The sequence below is a fragment of the Vicugna pacos genome, chromosome 5 (assembly GCF_048564905.1).
Source record: "Vicugna pacos chromosome 5, VicPac4, whole genome shotgun sequence".
NCBI lineage: Eukaryota > Metazoa > Chordata > Mammalia > Artiodactyla > Camelidae > Vicugna > Vicugna pacos.
The window spans coordinates 33,631,962-33,651,808 of record NC_132991.1 but is presented as its reverse complement, the minus strand read 5'-3'; the positions used below and the strand labels follow the sequence as shown (position 1 = coordinate 33,651,808).

Genomic DNA, 19,847 nt, shown 5'->3' with positions numbered 1-19,847 from the left:
GCCACGTAAGCACTGGGGTCTCCAGAGAAGGGAAGGAAAGAAGTGCTATTTCAGTGGTGTAGAAAGCAGTTATGAAAATTCAAAAGAGAGGTGTTCCGATGCCCTAGTCCTACCTGTTTTCTGTGATTTTGAAATCTAAATTACTTTGGGTTTTTAATTTGTGGTATATGGGGGGAGGGAACAGATATTTGGATTTTACCTTTGTGCCAAGTCTTATGCCACAGACTTTATATATATTAGGAAGTTGGTATCTGTAGCCTCATTTTACAGGTGAAAGAAACATAAAGCTTGAGGAATTAACTTCCTTAAGGCTGCAGAGTCTGTTCCTGCTGTTCTTGGGTGTAGCTGGAATGAAACAAATTGTATGAACCAATGGTGTGGTATTTTTTGCCCATGATTGTAGCGTGCATCCAGCAGAGGTGGTGGGGTGTTCTTTATCTAGACCTGTCATAATGCTGGCGGGGAGGGCTGGGAGTAGACACTGGTTTTAAATCCTGGAAGGCTCTGTGGAGGAGGAGAGACAGTTATTTTCAGCACACTGCCCTGAGTCAGGCACCAGGGCCTGGGGACTCAGAGCTGAAGGAAAGTCCTGCTGTCAGAGGGTGGCCGTCACTTCCTACGGGGCAAAGCCAGGGCAGGGGATGTGTGTCCAAGCAGCCAGAAGGAAGTGAATCTTGACAAAAATAGCTGGTGGTGGCTTGGCTGGGAGTGAAGCTTGCCCAGGTTACTTTCTTGAGATGGAGGGTTTTGACCGCAGAGGGAAGATGTTGGATAAAATGTGTAGGGAAGAGCAGTGAGTCAAGATTGTAGGTGCTGCCTGTGTTTCCCTGTGGAAATGTCTGTGGATTGTGAGTGGCTTCAAGGGTCTTGACCGCAGATCTCTCCCTCCCAGGCCACTTCCGGCCACATCCAGTGGCAGTGTCTTAAGCACAGTTTCTTCTCTTGTGACTAAGGACAGCAAAGTAGGTCTACGGGCAGACTGTGTTCTTCTAGATAAAGCCTTTATTTTAGTCATTTTTGAAAAGTATGTGGCCTTTCCTAGGATAGTATTTCTTTAGCTGGCAAACTAGAGAGACCATTCTGAGGAAATACGATTCCTCAGTGATTAGTACTAGATATTAAATGGCCTTTATTTAACATATGCTTGCACTACTGTGCTAGCTTGTCTTTTTCTAAATGTTGGGGTATCACTGTGTTTATTTTATATGTTTGAAGGACTTGGGTGAGTTCCAGATGTGACACTTCGGGCTTCAGTTTTAGATTTTATAGTGTGAATGGCTCCATAGTGTCCTTGATAGATGTTCATATGTGCATCCCTACTGATGAAGAGGAGTACGTGTATTACATTAAAGGCGGCAGGTGGTGGGCTGGGTGGTGGTGACTAGCTCTTAGTGTCTCCTCACTAGGTAGCCTTGGGGGATGGAGTCTGCGTACTTGCTATCAGCGTGCGGACTTTCCTGTGGTCCATCAATAAACTACTGGTTGAGGGATCCTCGGACTTACCAGTGGTTTTCAGTCCTGCCCTGTGGCAGAGCTAGAGTTGCTGTTCATCGTGAGCTCTGCGAGTCATTTCTTGCTCATTGTTGAGGTCCGGAGGCTCTGACCAGAGTTAGAGCTGGTTCAGCACCACCCTCTCCTTTGCGTTCTTCCAGAGAGGAGGGAGTTCGGAGACGAGTCTAAGTAACTATTTTTAAGTCGTTAAATGATAAGAACTATTAAGAAAAGCAAGGAAATGAATATCACAAAAGTCAAGATTCTGATTCCAACAATAACAACAACGTCAGTCTCAGTACCAGCTTGCCCTTGCGCGGCGCTCATCTGTCAGGTTCTGCTCTGAGTGCTTGGCCTGTATTCACTCATTTTGCCCTGATGATTATTACTCCGTGAAGCAGGTCCGATTCTTTTTAATCTTAATTTTGCAGATGAAGGAAACGAGGCACATTAAGTTATGTGCCTGAGGCGCTAAAGGTGGCAAATGACTGGGCCTGAAGGGCAGTCCGGCCTCTGTTCTGGGGTTTAGCCACCGTGTAGGGGAGGAAGAAGACAGTGATGGAGGACACCCAGGGGTGGGCTAAGGCGTGGAGTGCTGGTAATCTCCTAAAAATAAAAATAATAACTAGAGCCTTCACTAAAGGTTGTAGTTCCATTTTCATTGTGTATATATTTCATTGTGTATATAAACTGATTATATTCATATCATATATGTTACATGGATATATATCTCTCTCCAGGAATTCATAGTTATTTGAGAAATGACAGTAAATGTATGTGAGATACTAGTTTCCTTACCAGCCTTGACGTTTGGTGTATAATAAGCCCCACAGTTGGGAACCACTTCTCTCTCTCCAGAGAGAACATGTTCACGTATGGAAGCCGTGGAAGATTCTTCCAGCCCTGACAGGCCCCTGCCTCTGTGGAATGTTTCTGTCTTTCCTTTTTTCCCCTAAACTGTCTTACTTACTGGGTCTTGCTTTGCAAAGGCATTGGGCATTGACTGAAACTCTCAAGTTGAAGTTAAAACATTTTTTGTTGTGTGTATGTTGGGAAAGTTCACCATACAAAATTATATTTAAAATAAAATGGCTTCTAGACATGGATCTGACCGACTCTTCAGATGTCCAGCATGAGCAGCCATGGAAGGGCACCTGCCGGGTGTGGGAAGCCAGTCTAAGTCTAAATTTGGCTGTTAAGTTCTGGGAGACTCAGTTGAATTTATGCTAGAATGTGTCGCCTTAAAATAAACCTGACGGCACAGCAGTGCTGGTAGAACCAACAGAAACGCACATGAGACAACTAAGATGTAAAAAAAAAAAAAAAGTTATTATCTGAGAGGTCCCTCCCCCAATACTTAATGCTTTCAAAATTAGAACTAACAGAAGCTAGCCTTTCCTTCCTGCCAATTTTAGAAACTAAGCCACTCTAACACTTATAGAACATTATCATTTCCCTCTGGGATTTAAAAAGTAAAAAAGCAAAATCAGTAGACAAATATTTATGAAGTGGACCAGGGTTTAGTGACCTGAAACTCAGTGGAATTTTTCTCAGAATTGTTGACAGTGTGAATGGTAAACAGACAATTGCTAATGTTTTGTTTTCTTTATTCATTCTGATCTCCCGGGCACTTTAACATGCTGCTGAGGAAGACTGATTTGTTAACCCGTTGGTCTCTTGAGCAACTTGGAGTGAGAGAATTTAGTCGGCTGTGGTGTGGCCTCTAACTTGGGGGAGGACAGTTTGCTCCTCTCTTTAGCTCTTCTTGAATTGCTTTTCAAGGGTAGAAACGTGTGGCATAAAGTTTATATGTTTCTTTTGGCGGGTGGAGGTAATTAGTTTTATTTGTTTATTTTCTTAATAGAGGTACTGGGGATTGAACCCAGGACCTCGAGCATGCTAAGCATGTACTTTACCACCTGAGCTGTACTGTCCCCTGAAAGTTTATATGTTTTTAAAAAATAAATATGTATATGTGTGTACATAACACACAAATTATATATATATATATATATATATATACATGTATATATATAATTTGTTTTTCTTCTTTTAATTGTTGCTTGACAAGTAGTGCACATTTTAAATGAGAATGATGCTAAAGCCATGATAAAGACATTCACATCAGAAATTCTGGCCCAATTGGGAATTTGGGTTATTGATGATAAATATAGATTGTTTGTATTAATTGTCAGGTAAGTTGCTTCTGAAGAGTTGCAATATTGCAAATGATGGAAAAGCTGAAGTTTCAGCTTGTGCTGATGTAAATTAATCACAGGTATGGAATCTTGAGGCTTGTGATGAAAAGACTGCTCATACAATCAACTTCAGGCATGTTTTATTATATAAAACTAATGTATAAAAAATGAATTCTGGTGCAAAACTATGTGTTCTAATTAAAAGCAACCTAAATCAAGAGGCTATAATTCCATTAGTGGACTGATTGCTTAATGACACTTGAGGAGGTTAAAAGTTTAGAAAATGTCTCTGCTTTGTGGTTACTCACATAAAACTACTTGAGTAAGGATCCAGAGATGTAAATGTCATAGATAACCAGTCTGATCACAGTACTTGCTCTGGGAACAGCCGTCTCCCCACCCTCCCACTCCAAGCACCCCCACTCCAGAGCATCATTGGAACCAAAAAGAGGATTCCAGAGGGGTTTGCCCTGATTCTAGGTAAGCTGGCTGTGGCCCTGACTCTGCATTTGCCATATCCTTCCTGCTTTTGCATCTTCCCTTTTTCTTTCTCTTCACCCCTCATATGTCCTTTCTTAGAGTGCACCCCATTTTAATTTTCTGCCAGTTACCATCAGCCTGAGTGTGGTGGTGATTTGCAGATCCTCGGTTTCCTCATTCGACAGGTAGGTAGTGTCTGCTGGTTTTATAGCTAGGGACTGGGGCTCAGACAGTAATGTGCTCAAGTTCCCAGGGCCTTGGAAGTGGCAGACCTTGGTTCAGTTCCCAAACTGTTGATTCCAAAGTTTGGGCTCTTTCCACAAAATGAAATGAGAGACAAAGTATGTCCATGCCATTAACAGGCACAGCACACATTCGAGGTCTAAGTTGTACAGAAAAAGGAGTAAGAGCTTTCAGACTGATTTTTCTAAAGATAATCTTTTTATTGAGTTAGTTCATCTACCAAAGATTTACCCTTTAGTGGTGTACAATTCAGTAGCTTTTAGTAAATCCACAGAATTATGCAACTGTCAACACTATCCAACATTAGAGCATTTTCATCGTCCCCCAAAGAAACCATCAGCATGTAAGACTGATTTTCAATCTAAGACCATTGAAATAGAAGTTGAAGTTTGGGCTCCCAGTTATCCTGTGAACTAAGTGAGGGTAGAAGCCGAGTTCCTGGACCAACCTCCCCCATCCCCATCTCCACTGACACTAGTGTTCCTTTCCTGTCACAGAATCCTCCAGAAAAATAAATCCTCAACCTTTTTTTTTTTTAAACCTATGCTTAATTTTGATAAACTAAGAAATCTCACATTTTCCTGCCCATTTGTAATGAGAAAACAACAAGATTTTAATTTTTATTTATTAAAGAATTATTTTTAAGTGTAAGTAGATTTATTCAGGGAGACACACACTCCATAGACAGAGTGAGGTCCATCTCACTCAGAAGGGAGAGCGACTTAGGAGGTAAACATTCCATAAGCAGAATGCGGGCCGTCTCAGGAAGAGAGGCCAAGAGGTGTGGGGTGTTTAGGTTAAAGTAAAAGTAGATACACACTCCATAGACAGAGTGTGGGCCATCTCGGAAGGCGAGAGAGAGAGCGAGAGAGGAGAGAGTGCGTGCGTGACCATGAGGTGTGGGGTAATGACAGGATTTTTAAAAATTTCTAAACTTTATTTATGGTTTTGATTTTTCAAATGTCTGCCACCTCCCCACCCCTCCTTACTTTGATTGGAGAATCATTCGCGTCTCAAGGCTTCTAGGTCATCTTCGTTGCAGGTTTGCGTGAACACATTAAGTGAATCAATACAGTCGTGATTTGAAATGACTCATGCATTAAGCAATTTCATGTGTAAACTTCAAGTGATCCCAGCCAGCAAGTGCTAATAACAGGCGCGCTCATTCCTTGGATCTTCCTTCTGTTTTCCTTAACGCTCAATTTTGGCCCTGGGCTCCTTTCTCTTACCTTCTCTATGCTTATTAAATTATATAACAATTTATGTATTTTTTTCTTTTCTTCCCACTATGTGGTATAAAAAGGTTGGGGTTGGGAAATTGGGTTGAGGGGGAGAACCATTAAAAAGATAGCATTTGTCATGGTAAGAAGAAGTCATCTTTTCCCCACTCCGGCCCCCAGCACCTGGACTGAAGACGTCTGGAAGGAGGCCAGAGAGTGAGAGCCAAGCCTCGGGGATCGTGTGGGGGCCTGGCTCCACTGAGGGAATAATTTTCTCGGAAAAAAATTAGCATTATTCTCATGAGATGAAGCATTTCGCTTCTTACACTTTACTGACAACATCTTAGTTTCCAGTAATATTACAGTGTGAGCATCGTATTTGAGTGTTGCTCTCAAGCTACTTTTCTATATATATGTAACTTAGAAAAAGATTATGGTCTAATATGTTGGGGTAGGGAATACTTCCTTCTTATCATATGTAAATCAGTAGAAAGCTATGGCTTAGTGTGTACATTTAATTTACATATTATCTTTTTGTATGAAGTAAACACTTTAGCTCTCTCTCAGACTCTGTAACTTGGAATTTGGGGGAGGTTTTTTTTTTTTTTTCCCTTTGAATTAAAAACCATGACAACACTAAAAGTGGATTCTGGTAGGCCTACCTCCTTTTTTCCATTAGCATAATTACTTCTCAATTTTTATTGTTCATCCTTCTTTTGGAGGGTTGTGCTTCTGTTTTGAATCCATTTATCAGGCTTTATCATCCATCAACATTTACTAAGGACCTATTGTTTATAATCCCTGATGTTTGAGAAATGAAAAATATTACTTATCTTCGAGGAAATCAGACTCACTAGACAGTGAAATTTAAAAAATAAATTGAAGTGCACTTTTTAGGTGCCGTGATAATTAAGTTTGGAAACAGCAAATGAGGATGCATACATCTTAGGGTGTGGGCTTGGGGGCTTCAGGGATGATTTCCATTGAGAGGTGATTCTTGAGCTGATCCTGAAGCTTAGGAATTGACAGATGGAAAAAGACATCTCAGGCGGACAAGTACACAGGCAGATGGTGAACAAGATCAAGGATAGAGGTGCCCTCAGGGAGCTGTAAGGTGTAGTGAGGGTCACAGTACCTGTGGGGTGATGACTGGATGAGGTTGGAGAGGTCTCGGGCCAGGTCCTGGAAATTAGGGATCTGCACATGCTCAGGAGAGGAAGAGGCAGCACTGTTGACAGGTACTTAGGGGAAATCATGGAGGAGGCAGTTGGAGTGCTGCTGGTGGGAGACAGGAAGGGCTGGGACAAAGACAGTGGTGGGATTTTTAAAGGCAACTCCTCAGTTTCCAACTTGGTCATCAGTGTTCATTGGTGGTTCCATTGCATGAGGCTGGACGTAAAGAAAGATGATCAGATTTGGTGTGATGGGTGAGGTGGACACCTTGGCTTTAGTTTTGTTAATCCAGGCTCCTTGTCTTGGGAACTGGATGCATTCTCATGCCCCTTGAGAGACTGTTCTTGATAGACCCCCTCCCCTGCAACCCGCACTGTTATTCTACTCCCTTTTGTGCATTTTCTTACTCAGTTATCCTTTGTTTGGCCAACAAATTATTGGTAGGCAAATTAAATTAAAAGCAAACCTCTGTGAGTTAAGAATGAAATTGCTAAATTAAATGAAAGATGTTATTTTTTTTAATGAGTGGGTTGGTTGCCATCTCAGTACAGGAGTAGATTGGAAAACCATCTTTAAGTAAAGGGGTAACCTTTCCTGTTAACGTAATTTTTGACGAATCCTGCTAGCAGTTGTAAAAGAAGTATCTAAACAGAGAATCTCTGAGGAAGAAGGAAACTGTGCAGCTTGGGCCACCACTCTTCATTTCTAGTTAGGAAAAACGGATGCCAGAGGACACAGGTGCCTCCCGGTGTCAGGGGTGCAGGGGTGTATCTTGCTCATCAGGGCGGCGTTTTCTCCACTGTGCCTGATGATTCCCTGCAATGATCCTGTGGAGATGATAGAGCAGAGTTTGAAGAAATCTAATGTTCAAGGCTTCTCAGTCACTGGTAGACCCAGAGTTCCCTGGATTCTTGACTTTAATCTTACTTTAGGTTAATCTCATTGTTCATCAGTCAGCAAATATTTGTTGACTGTGTAGTGTGGAAGGGATGGTACCCAATTATTATAAAGTTAAGTGATGAATAAGAGGCTATTTTTCTCTTCAGTAAGCTTGCATGTTAGTTTTTCAGATAACTTATTACAGGTCTTGCAACTACTTACAATATGCATAGCTTGTTTGGCATAATTATGGAAATGTAATACACATACACACAGCACACAATAACAGCAATAAGAAAACAAAGCCATGAAAAATATTGTTTACTTTTAATATTTTTTAAACTATACTGGGTCTTTTTTTGTTTATTTCCTTGTTCTGTCCGCACAGGGGCAAGCAGTTTCCCGCCTAGCCTTGGACATGCCTATATGCCTGTGGACAAACAATACACTAAACTGAACAATTAGAAAAAGAATGTCGGTTGCCTTTTATTCAGTTTATTCTTGTTGAACCTTAATTAGGGAGAATGATCTGGTTAAAACTTCATTTAGGTTGATAACTGATGTGAATATTTGCAAGAGGGCACTGAAAGAATGGTTTTTAAAAGCGTTAGTTCTCTGTTCATTTATTTGGGTACCTCTCTGTTGTAAAAGCTGCCCCCCACAATGTTTCTAGAAATTTCTATAGATATGGTTCTGAAAAACTTAACCTTAATTTGGAGTAGTTGTTTGGTTAATAAATGTACTAGGAAAACTTACTGCCATTCTAAAATGAAGACTGCTTATACAAAACAGTAATTTTTCTATAATTTTTATTGAAGTATAGTTGATTTACAATATTTTTTTCAGTTGTACAGCAAAGTGATTCAGTTATACATATATATGTATGTATCTGTTTTTTAAAAAAATTCTTTTCCATTATAGTTTTTTACAGTACAATTCATTACAAGTTTCTTTATGTTTGTGTTAACCTGTTCCTGTCAAATAAGACTTGGTACATTTTGTGCTGTTCTGAATTTATGTCTAGGGTAGAAACTTAGCCATTTAGTGCTTGAGACATTTTACTTAGCAAGTTTATGAGCTTGAAATTGTTAAAACTTCTCATTTTTCTATAATTTTAAGCTTCATTCATTTCACAGATAATTAAATAAGCCTGGTGTGATACTGGACCAGGCATTGGAGATACAGCAGGAGGTTGGATATACAGAGTCCCTACTTTCAAGAAGCTCCCTGTTGAAGCTTTGCTAATATCTGTCTAGTAAAGGTATACAGACAAGGAACCCCAGAGTGAAGCTTTGGAGAAACAAACACCCCATTAGAAAACTAGAAAATCTGGTTCCGACCCAGGTGGGTGGCATCCTGCAAACTCTGTAAAAAGGGCTTTGAGGTCATCCACTGATGAAAGCCTCCGTAGCATCACATATAGGGGTAATCATCAAGGATTACCACGTTACAGCAGATAAAATGTGTATGTCTCACTGAAATGGGGAGCACGGAAGTTCTGCAAAAATGGGGTTTACATATGCAAAAGCGGGGCCCAACAGAGAAAGATGATCTGATTACCAGTGAAGCCTGGCCCTGTTTAGAGAATAGTGCATTGAGGGGATGGAAGAAAGACAAGTTACTTCTTTTACCTCTGCCTGTTCTTAATCCCTGTCTACTCAGGGTGCTCTGATTCCTCACTCAGCCCTTTTTGGAGACTTAGACATTGCTGGAATAGAGCTGCTTGGGATTGGACGAGTTCGGTGTCTTGAAACTCAGATCTCATCCAGGAATTGACATGACTCTGTGAATCAACCACAGAACCATTAACTAGGGAAAGACTAACAGAATTTGAGAAAAGTAACACCTGTAGTATGAAGGGAAGATAGAAAAATGAGGGGGGAAATGTGATGGATCCAGTGGATTTCTTACTGAGCTACCAGCTGCTCTCCAGGGCCTGCAGAAAGGCTTGCCATGCAGTTGGTAACATCAGTGGACCAAAAATGCTGCTTCTGTTTCCTTCCCAAAATAGTTAACAAGCCAGCTTTGGGCCTTGTATGGGGAAAGAAATGAGGAGAGAAAAGCAGAGAGCAGGGATAGAGAAGGAAGAGGGAGGACGAGTGAGTTACTGAGCTACCTGTCAGTGAGGTGTGTGTGTATACGTGTGTGTTTGTGTTTCTTTGTCTGTCTGTCTCTGTTGAATCTTCTCTTCCCTGAAGTCACACCTCCTGTCTAGTGAGGAGTTGGTGAAGGTGTATTCTATTTTAGTCTGTAGCCTTCTCGTCTGGTGTCTGGGCTTCTTCTAAGCTGCCACCAGTAGGGGAATGAGTATGGGATATTAGTCTTTCATGTGCTTTCCTTTCAGGATTTCTTTATAATATTTATTTTAAAGTTACAATTTTTTATGGGTCAAAATGGTCAAATCTTGGCACTTTCATATGATTCAACCGATTAATTCAACCTTTGTGAGTCTCAGTCTTACTCACTGTTTCCTCTTCTTACACCTGCTCCTTAAGTATTAAATTTATAATAATAGCTATCATTTATTACCACCCACCATATGCTGTGTATGTCCCATATGGCAACTCGGCAAGGAAGTCATGACGCCCATTTTGCCTGTGAGAGACTGCGGCTCAGACAGCTGGCCCAGGACTACCTGTGTGGTGATGGGCAGGGCTGGGCTTCAACCCAGGACCCTCTTGCTGCTACTACTTCCCACTGCCTTTGTTCTCTTGAGTTTTATCATGATCCTTGTGCTTCATGTTTCTGGCACAAATAAATAAGCCTTTGGCTGGACAGAGAAATGGGAATTTGATGGGCCCCAAACCACTTCGGATGAGGATGTTTGAGGTTATAAGTTACAATCAGGTTATCTTCAGAACTATGGTCTGGTACTTAATTGCACTCACTCATGTCATAGTCCACAGTGGATACTCAGCCAAATTATAATTTAAATTCTGGAGCAGAAAGGTACTCTCATATTTGGACCTTTAATCCATATCAGGTGCCAAAGCATAGGAAATCTCGCCTTCACCCTGTCGCCACTTTGGTTGGTCTTCTCCCATGGCTTTAAAACAGACCTTAATCTTTTCCTTAAAACATCCTGGAGACTTGATCCCCATGCCTGCCTCTTCTCCTCATCTCTTTTTCTAGTGAGTTTGAGCCCTGTGTAGTATCTAAATATACACAGGAAGAGACTAGTGTTTTCCTGGCAGAATTCCTGCCCAGGATTTCTTGGGAAATTTATGTTTTTCCAAATCCCTCCCCACCCACCCGCCAAAATCAGTTAAGAAAAAAGGTAAATGGGGTAAGTGTTAATTCTTCTGTGAGAATTAAAACAATGAACAGAAACGTTAGTTGATGGAAGGAATCTGCTGATGTCAAGTTGAAAGCTAACCTGTGGAGCTGAAGGGTAAGACTGACATTTCCCAGAGCTAGGACAAGATAGGAGCGCAGAGGAGAGAACTGGTCATGATTGCTGCTTGCTGCTGCTGTGTTATAAATGTGTGTCCATGGCCCTGTCTGCTGCTACTGGTGAGTCATCCTTGTAGATAAAATAAATACAAATGTATATGCGTGGCATACTGTATACAAATCCTGTGAGTGGTATTCCAAGAAATACATTTTCAAAGCAAAATCAGCCTTAAAAATGGCAGTTTCAACATGGCAGTTTCTGTGTAGCGCTGTTAACCTTCCTCATAGATCCAAATACAGGTTACTAGAGGGATCAACAAACTTTTTCTTCAAAGGGCCAGACAGTAAATATTTCAGGCTTTGCAAGCTATTTGGACTCTGTCGCAACTATCAATTCTGCTGTTTAGTGTGAAAGCAGCCATAGACTATATATAAAATGAACAAGTGGGCTTGTTCCAATAAAACTTTTATTTACCAAAACAGACCGTGGCCTGGATTTGGCTTGCTATGGGAATACTACCCAATAATGCTCACTGATATTCTCCAGCATTTGAATGTTTGTTATCGGCTACAATTCTTTGTAAATACTATTAAGTTTTATTTAACACTTTTTTAGATGTCCATAATAATGAGTAGAGGATGTTTGAAGTATTTTTTTAAATAACTTTTAATCTGGAAAATTTTGGAGAAATTCTTGGAAATTCCCATTTCTCATTCCCACATTCCAAAGCTTGCGATCTACGGGGAATTTAGAAACAGCTGGAGAAGGGAACTTGCTGTATCCTTGTGCTCTTTGTACTTCCGGATTCAGCCAGCATTTGTCTTTGCTCACCTTGTGAGGGCCTCCTTGTTCTTTGAGCTCTGTGGTGTCCCCGAGCTTATCAGTTGTCTAGGGCACGTGACCTATTTTTTTCCCACTGGGAGACTGGGAATCTTGGCAACCAGTTGATATCTCTGTTACCTGTCTTCAGAATTACTAGTAGGTGATACCTGTCTTGTCCAGGTGTTCAAATGTCTAGAGTAGATTCTTTTTCAAGGATACTTGACATTTATACACTTGGTTATAGAGATGTTACTTTAGAGCCAAAACAAGAGGACAGTTGTAGTGTCATGTGGATGATTTGTGTTGTTTTCTGGAATGGACTTGCTTTGTGTCTTTCTACCCTGCTGCTTTAGCATTTCTATTATTTTAAGGGGTAGGAGACAGGAAAGGATACTAAGAATATCTACTATAAGCACTCAATTCAGTTCTTACAAATAGTCAGGATACAATTATACTTACTGGTAATTAAAACACAGATTTTGGAGTCAGCAGAACGTGGGTTGACTGGTTTTGTCACGTATTATAGAAGTATGATCTTGGACAGTTTTACTTAACCTCTAACACTGTTCTCTTATCTTTCAAATGGGAATCCTAATATCCACCTCTCCATTTTTGTGTTATTAGGATTAAATTAGATAATGCAGGTATGTAGTTAGCACAGTTTTGGAACTAAGGGCTCACTAAATGACAAGGTGGCATTATTATTAACTCTTAAAGATGTGAGATATTAACCTTGTTTCATGGCAAAGGAAACTGAAATGAACAAAGATTAAATGATTTGTGTAAGATCACATTTAACAGATTGGAAAACCGGGTTTGGCTTTTTCCTAAGTCCATGATCTTGCCACCATATGCTGCTTAAAGTAATTTCAGCTAACAGTAATTCTAAAGCAAGATAACAGCATGGTTTATTTGGGTTATGAGGCTGGGTAAGTAGATGGGGAGGATATGGGATGATGTCTTTTTTCTTTTTTTGTTTTTTAAATTCAGGTATAATTGACATTTAACATTATATTAGTTTCAGGTAAACAATTTAGTGATTCAGTATTTGTGTATATTGCAAAATGATCACCACAGTAAGTCTGTTTAACATCCACCACTATACAAGGGATGATGTCTTGAAAAGGTGAGCATTTGTAATGTTTAGAAACCACAGTTTCTAGAAGCCAAGGATATAGTTATAATTAAAAAGTTGAGAAAACTTGCCCTGATTTTTTTCCCTGTTGCTTAGCTGCTGTATTGACTGCTAAGAACATGTTTGATTTTAAGTACCTTTTATTCTTGCCTGTGACTCAGTCCCATCTTATTACAACGGCCTTTAAGGAACTATGCATATTCTCTTAAATTGAATTAAAGAAAAAGATATTACTATGATAAGCCTGAAGTTGCAGTTAGAACATTTTTTTGGATTTCTCGTTTTCCACTTCCTCACACTCTCTTGCCACCACTTCACAGAAGTTTGCCTCTGACCTTTAAGGGTAAGATTTTCACGTGGCAAGATACTTGCCAATAATTAAGCCTCCATAGCTGAACAAATAAACTGGCTCAGGTTTTGGAAAAAACTCAGCTCAATGAAAGTTTTGTGACATGTTGCCACAGTTCGCCATATGCACATGGTCTCTGACTTACACAAGATGAGGCAAAAGGGATACGCATTCAGTAGAAACTGGACTTTGAATTGTGAATTTTGACCTTTTCCCAGGTTAACAACATGCAGTACGATCCTCTCTCATGAGGCTGGGCAGCGGCGGCTCCCAGGTGACCACTCGATCACAAGGGTCAATAACAGTACACTTACAGCTATGCTGTTTTTTGCTTTCTGTACAGTATTCAGTAAAGTACATGAGACAGTCAGCACTGTGTTATAAATTAGGCTTTGTGTTAGATGGCTTTGCCCAACTCTAGGCTGATATAAGTGTTCTGAGCAAGTTTAAGGTAGGCTGGGCTCAGCTATGATGTTTGGTAGGTAAGGCGTAGTGCATGCATTTTTCAGCTTAATGATAATTTCAATTTACAATGTGTTTATTGGGGTGTAACTGCATCATAATTCAAAGAAGACCTGTGTAGGAATTTATCTTACAGCACTGATTTTAATTGGTGCACATGCCTCTTTTTGTTTGTTTTCACTTTTTAAATCACTCTTGGGGTTTTGAGCACAGCCCCTTTCCACTGCCTTTCAGGATCTGTCAGTCTTGCTTATTGGCATGAAGTGTGTTTGTGCGGAGATGGGTCCTGGGTAGAATGTGGGAAGAATTAAGTATTTAGAATTTGCTTTCCATCTTTGCTCTCATTTTACTGACCTGCTCTTCTTTATAGTACACCACAGTTTTGACTTCAGTTCATGAATTATTGAGAGCCTGATAAATTTTAAAACAAGTACTAAATTATCCTTAATTTGAAGACTTGATTTTTATCCAGTAACTCTTGAGCACCAACTATATGCTAGGTACAATGAAAAAAGGCTATTGCAGAAGCATAGTATTTGATCCTTACCTACTTAAAAAAAAATTTTTTTTTTAAGACAAATTCAATTTAAATTTAAGGCAGATGATTAAGTGCCAGGTCCTATAGAATTGAGTCATATAGGCTATAACTACCAGAGGAATTAGAATGGAAAGATCTGGAAAGTGTGAGAGTCATTAGGGCAGGCTGAACCGAGGCAGGAAAGTCTGAGCACAGTCTTGAAGGAATTCCCTGCAGGAACGGTGATAGGGCTGAGAAGTTGGAAGGGAAATTAGAAGTACCTTTGTAATTTAAAAAAACTCTCATTTGAAAAAAGAATCATTTTAAAAGAACTATGCACTAGCATTTCTCTATTTTCTTGCTATCTAAAGCTCCCCCCTAAACAGTCCCTAAAACTTGAAGACACAGCTGGCCCTACACAGGGCAGCCGAGTGCTGGCCCCCTTTTAAAACGCAGTGAATCTTTGGCAGACAGGAAGGCACTTCAGTGTGAAACTGCCAAACTTCCCTGGCCCCAGCATCTTGGAAAATATCAGTATTTCAACTGTTTGTTCTGAAACTCAAGGTTTGTGCATGCTGCTTAGCCAAAGAGTTTGTTTTTAAGGATGTCCATTCTAGAAATGGATCATTACTCTTTATCTTCACTAAATGATTGCTGAAAATGTCAAATTTCTGGTTGACCTTTCTACGGGGGGATATTTTTGTGTGTCTTATTTTTAGTGTCTTATTTTTTGCGTCTTATTTTTACATTCTTGATTCTCTTTTCTTTTTTTTTTACATTTTTTATTGATTCATAATCATTTTACAGTGTTGTGTCAAATTCCAGTGTTCAGCTCAATTTTTCAGTCATTCATGGACATACACACACTCATTGTCACATTTTTTTCTCTGTGATTTATCATAACATTTTGTGTATATTTCCCTGTGCTATACAGTGTAATCTTGTTTATCTATTCTACAATTGATTCTCTTTTCAAATTGGTTGACAGCCTCAATTTAAACTGAAGTGAGGTAAGTTTTGATATTATTTGTAAAGCATTTCCCTTGAATTTCAAGGTTGATGTGATTTTCCTTCCAAATAATTATTGAGGAATGCTGTATTTTGGGTTTATTTTCTGCTTAAATTTATTTACATGAAAGTTTTCTTGGTAAAGTGTTCCTTGAAATTAAAAAAAAGGTGCTATTTTCTGAAAGTAGTAAGTTTTTCAATGTTTTGTGTTACTTAACTATTTGAATGGGAAAGTTTGGTTCTAATAAAAATTTCCTCTTCCTTTGGCAAATGTTGATGTTTCTAAAGTCTTCCTAAAGGAAAAGGGAGCTTGGGTGGTTTTTTGTTTTTTTGATAGTTATCTCGAGCCCCCTTGCCTTCCGCTCTGTGTTCCAAACCCCACCATTGTTTTATGAGTCTTTGAACTAGATCTCTATTACTGAGAATGGTGGTTGCAAATGGACCCAAACCAGATTATATCTGGGTAGCTACACAAGAACCTGGTTACTCTGGTACATGCATGTCTCTGGGAGCAGCTGGGAGTCTGGAGTGAAACTTTCGTTCTATACTTGTGGACTGCTTGAACTTTGTTTTTCCCAGGTACATGTAATAATTAATATAGGCAAAGCCATTTTTTTGTTGTTTGTTTTGGTTTGTTTTGTTTTTGTAATGGGCTGGAGTACCTGGTATATGAACTTGAAAGGAATTGATTTTGAAATTTACCAACTGCAGATTCTACTGGGTTTTGTGTCATTTAGAACAATATTTAAAGACCAGTATGGACCTATGACTTCAGCATACTGCGTGTCTGTTTCCAACCCTTTCCACCCTGGCTTCGATTGATGTAAATCCGCCTTCGTTTCATGGTCCCAGTTGAGAGCCTCGTCAAGTGTGCACTGCCTTTAGCCAGCCATTCACAACTACAGGATTTTCTTCTGCTTAGCTGGTTTTCTTTCTCCTTTCCTTCTGCAGCCCTGAGCCACTTGTGAGTGTCCCGCCGCCAGCGAGAGCTACTGGAGAACGTCCCGTTCCCGGAGACCCCGGGCGCCAGCGCTCTCCCACCGCCGAGGCTCCAGCCAGCGAGTGAGCGGAGCCCCGGGGCAGAGCGGCTGCTGGCAGGACAGCTGGGAGAGATGCCCCGGAGCCAGCGCTAAGGTAGCCGAGTCAGCCTTTACCCGGGAGCGCTCAGAGCGGCGTTGCCGGAGCCGGCAGTAGAGCCCTCGCAACAAACCGCCTCTTTTAGTGCTTTGGCAGAGACCAAACCTACACGGTAAATTCTTAGCCACAGTGATCATTTTGTCGGTTTATATGAATCCAATATAAGAAAGTTAGGATCGAGCCATAAAGTTCCTTTATTCTTGCATTACCTCCAAGGTAGGCTTTTTTTTTTTTTTTTTTTTTGGTGGAACTGCTCAGTTATCTTTTAACTCTGGCTAAGTTGTTTAGATACTACCCGCATTTCCCTACATATTAAATACTTCTGCCATTCTTTTCACCTTATAGAGTCACTATATATTTTTTTCTTTCTTTTTAAATTGACTGTGTTTTAGAACAGCTTTACGTTCACAGCAAAACTGAGCAGAAAGTACAGAGAATTCTTCTCACAGATTCCCTCCCCTCCGCAACCTGTCCCAGACTCGCGGTCTCCCCCAGCAGAGTGGTCCAGTTGTTACAGTAGTGGAACCCACAGTGACACATCATTGTCAGCCAAAGCCCATAGTTTACACTAGGATTTGCTCTTGTCCTTGTACTTTCCGTGGGTTTGGACAAATGTATAATATATGCAGCATTACAGTTTCCTACAGAAAAGTTTCGCTGCCCTAAAAATCCTGTGCTCTGCCTGTTAATCCCTCCCCCCACCTACTCCCTGGCAACCCCTGATCTTTTTATTGTCTCCATACTTTTACCTTTCCCAGAACTACATTTTCATAGTATGCTTCCTTGGAGTACTTTGAAACCTATGTAAGAAGTCTCACTCTCAGGATGAAATGCTATTGAAGTTGTGTTAAGCTATGCTGGTAATACAAAAGTCAGCTTTAGAATAGAGCCTATTTCTATGAGGGAAGGCCTGAAATGCTCAATGTTGGTGAGTGTGTCTCTGTGTTAAATGTCCAGATTGCCCGGATGTGCTTTGAAACTTGTCCATAGACACAGAAGCAGGAGGTCTCTGCCGCTTTCTTAGGTTCAGAACTTTTGGAGGAAGTCTCTAGTAGCTGTCAACTGCTTTCTTTTTAAAGAAAAGTCTAATTTATTCTTTTAAAAACTTTATTCTTTTATGTAAAAGTTTATTTTTGATTATTTGGTTTCAAATAGTACAAAACAGTATAAAGATGAATTTTCCGCCTTTCCTTCTTTTACCTATAGCCAATAATTTGGAACACAATTTTTCACATACAAATATTTTCATGGACACACAAAATATGGATATTAATTATGTTTAAAAAATTGATGGAATGTGACTGAACACTGAGTTTTACAGCTTGCTTTTTCCTTCTGCTGCTGTGTTGTGGACGTTTTTGTGTTTAAGCAGAGTTTTCCCTTTTAAGCAGAATCTCGGTGTAAGTAATGACTGCTCAGTGTTCCTTATATGGCTGCAACGTAATAACAACCAGTCCTCAAGTGAGGGGTTAGCCTGTAATTTAAAGGGAGATGCGGGGAGGAGGGAGGGGAGACCTTCACATTAGGGAAGAAACAGAAGCTATGACTGTTGACATTGGACTTTTATTTGGATGTGAGTTTTTATTTTCTAAAGCAGATGCTGCACAGCTTTGGGCTGTTGACAAGGTGTCAGTTATGTCAAGTTCTCATCTTCTGGGGGCCTAGAAGGAACTTCCTTGGCGCTCAGCTGTGTTAATAGATGAGCATAGTTGTTAGTTCTGGCTAGCATCCTTGGAGCATTTTGAGATATTTTCATGCCCACTTAAGGTAGGATGAGGTTGAATGAGTTTCAAGAGGAAGTAATGAATAACAGGGATGGAATTAAGAGAATGACTATATTTTGCATATATAGTTGAGGGAAGAGGAGGAGATGATGGTATTTGTTAATTGCTAACCTTGTGATTCTTAATTATGAAACAGGGTTAAAATTGTTCAGCTTGATAGCTTCCTAGTGTACTTGACAGTGAGAATCATCAGACAAGTTTTCCGATATCTGGGGCTGAGAATGAATATTTGTATTGTTGTTATTTTATAAAATATTTGTTTTTTAAAAGAGAATGCTGTAATCAATGTTTATAAGATTGAAAAGCTACAAAAGAGTGAAAAGTAAGTCTCCCAAGTGCCCAGTTACCCTCCCTAGGGACAACTTCTTGTTGTTATCAGCTTCTTATGTATTCTTTCAGAGATTTCAGGCATATGTAACATGCCAGCACGTAATCCAAAGATTATTGCCATTTCTTTTTTTTCCCCCAGATGGTAACAACATACACTCTTCTGTGCTTTTTTCATTGAAATAATGTTTCTTGAAAGTTTTTCATATTAATACTACATTGTTTTTTAATGGATGCCTACCATTCTACTGTAGAGATGGGCTGTAATTTATTTAACCCATACTATACTTACGGCCATACAGATCATTTCCAGTTTTATTATCATGAACAAGGCTGTAGGGAATAACCTTATACATATATCATTTTATACATGTTTGTGAGCATATCTGTAGGATGTATTTCTTGTAGTGGAATTGCAGGGTCAAAGGATATCACATTTTAATTTGGATAAAAATTTATTGCCAATGTGCTCTGTCCATAGAGCTTGCAAAGTTTTAGATTCCACCAGCAATGGATGAGAACCCTGCTTCCTCATACCCTTGCCAATCACAGTATAATTGTCAGACTAATAGGTTTTCTTCTTTGCCAAATCAATAAGTGAAAAATGACAGTTTAATGTAGCGTTAATTTGTGTTTTTGCTTATTTCGATTGACATCCAGCATCTTTTTATAAGTTTAAAGGCCATTTGTATTTCCTGTTCTGTTCTTTGTTACTGTTCTTTGTTTTCCTATTGGGTTATTGATTTTCTTATTATCTGTTCATAGGCACTCCTTTGCATTAACAAAATTAGCACACACACCCCCCTCCTTGTGACATATTTATATTTGATCATTTGTATAAAAATAATTACTTAGCTGTGTACATTATTTAAGATTTTATATACTTAAATTTACCAATTCACTCAGCAAATATTTATTGCTTACCCCTTATGCATTAAGCATTTGTTCTAGGCAGTAGGTTTGTACAAATAATGAAAAAAGCAGATCACAATTCTTGCTCCATGGAGCTTGTATTCTGGTGGCAGAGACAGTCAATGAAAGATGTTTTAAAATATAGAGAGAAATATATAACCAAACTTTTTGTGGCTTCAGGGTTTTGTGTCACAGTTAAAAGACCTTTTCCATTCTTAGAGTTAAAAACTTACCGCGTGGTTCCTGGTAGTGTCATGTGGTTCTTTTTTTAGACTTAAATCTTTGATCCATCTGGAATGTTGGGTATGAATCCAAC

The 19,847-nt window shown here is 39.7% G+C and overlaps 1 protein-coding gene and 1 long non-coding RNA gene across 13 annotated transcripts in view; one reads left to right on the top strand and one right to left on the bottom strand.

Moving 5' to 3' along the window:
- The window catches only part of ACVR1 (activin A receptor type 1), a 198,258-nt gene that overhangs the window by 114,616 nt on the left and 63,795 nt on the right, over positions 1-19,847 (top strand). For 5 of the 7 annotated variants that reach the window (XM_072960991.1, XM_072960987.1, XM_072960992.1 and 2 more), the window contains exon 2: positions 16,323-16,620. The exons of 1 other annotated variant lie outside the window; for it this stretch is intronic. The gene's annotated coding sequence lies outside the window, so the exon portion shown is untranslated. The remainder of the gene's footprint in view (positions 1-16,322; positions 16,621-19,847) is intronic. One more of the 7 variants, XM_072960990.1, reaches the window with a different exon arrangement.
- The window catches only part of LOC116280632 (uncharacterized), a 177,970-nt gene continuing 165,428 nt past the window's right edge, over positions 7,306-19,847 (bottom strand). For all 6 annotated transcript variants that reach the window (XR_012072602.1, XR_012072597.1, XR_012072601.1 and 3 more), the window contains one exon: positions 7,306-7,632. This is a non-coding gene — a long non-coding RNA (uncharacterized lncRNA). The remainder of the gene's footprint in view (positions 7,633-19,847) is intronic.